Here is a 1,262-nt window from a genome sequence, read left to right as displayed (position 1 = left end):
GGGTCAACTGTATGTGCATGTTATATAATCAGAAACAGAAGATATTTTCATTTGGGGGGAGGATGTACATTAATTGTCTTACATAGGTTGTATCAACATATCCCCAGATTAAAACAGTCGCATCAAAGGGAGGACATCAAAATATCACTGTCATTCCAGTCCCAGAGCCGGTCCCAACTTGCTGTGACAAAAGGGTCACATGTCAAAAGTAAGAGCAGGGGAGCACCCAGGGGCGCAGAGGAGGAAGGCGGCCCCTCCCCCCAGCCGCTGCCGCCCAGCTCGCCCCAGGTGATGCTGCTGGGGGAGCCGGTGGAGGGCTTCGGATGACCCTGGTGGACAAGGGTGACCTGAAATGGGAGGCGGCCATCTTCGGGCCCCCCAACACCTACTCCGAGGGCAGCTGCTTGAAGGCGTGTCTCAAGATAGCCATCGACTACCCTTACTTCCCGCCGGCCTTTCTGTTCCTGACCAAGATGCGGGGCCCCAATGTCTACGAGGCTGCGGACGTATGCATCTCCACCCTCCATCCCCCGCTCGACTACCTCCTACCCCCTGAGCGGGGAGCTGCCCTCAGAGCGGCAGAACCCACCCAGAACATAGGACCATCTCCTGAGCATCACCTCCCTCCTCAGCGAACCCAACACTGTTTCCACCTGCCAACGTGGACGCTTCCGTGATGCACACGAAGCAGGAAGAGAGCGAAGGCAGGACCGGGAGCACGTAGACGTGAACCGGAGGCAGGTCCTGGGGACCAAGGCGGACGCGGAGCGGGACGGCGGGAAGGTCCCACCGCGCTGGCCCAGTGCTGCGGAAAGACCCAGGCCCGGTGCCCGACCAGGGCTCGGACCTCTTCTACCAGCACGACTACAGGGCGGCAAGGCCCAGGCCGAGGCCCGCAGCTGGAGCGGGGACGACGAGGACGACTCGGGCCACGAGGAGTCCCGACAGCGCATCCCCACCCACAAGCTTACAAATTTTACCTCAGCCGGCCGGACCGTATGGACTCTCGGGCGCCTCTGCCGCCTCGACTACCTCGGGTAAGCGTGCGCTGCCGGCCCTGGGCCGGTCCCCAGGTCCCGCCCTGGGTTTCCTCTGCTTTGGAGCGAGGCCCCGCCCCGCCCGCTGTCGCATCCTGCGAGCCGCTAGCGTGCTGGGCGCAGGCGCGGGGTGGAGGCGGTACCTGGGGGCCACGGACCCCGGCCCCGTCTGCAGCTCCAGCTGGCTGGAGCTGGAGACTTGGGGACCCAGCTCGCGAGTGGACG

General features: G+C 63.5%; 1 pseudogene; it reads left to right on the top strand.

The window, feature by feature from the left end:
* Positions 1-291: 291 nt before the first annotated feature.
* LOC101290445 (ubiquitin-conjugating enzyme E2 R1-like) lies at positions 292-1,041 on the top strand (annotated as a pseudogene).
* Positions 1,042-1,262: the final 221 nt, after the last annotated feature.

Source organism: Orcinus orca, chromosome 2, assembly GCF_937001465.1.
Source record: "Orcinus orca chromosome 2, mOrcOrc1.1, whole genome shotgun sequence".
NCBI classification, from domain to species: Eukaryota; Metazoa; Chordata; class Mammalia; order Artiodactyla; family Delphinidae; genus Orcinus; species Orcinus orca.
The sequence above is the reverse complement of the archived record's forward strand: the minus strand, read 5'-3'. Positions and strand labels throughout refer to the sequence as shown.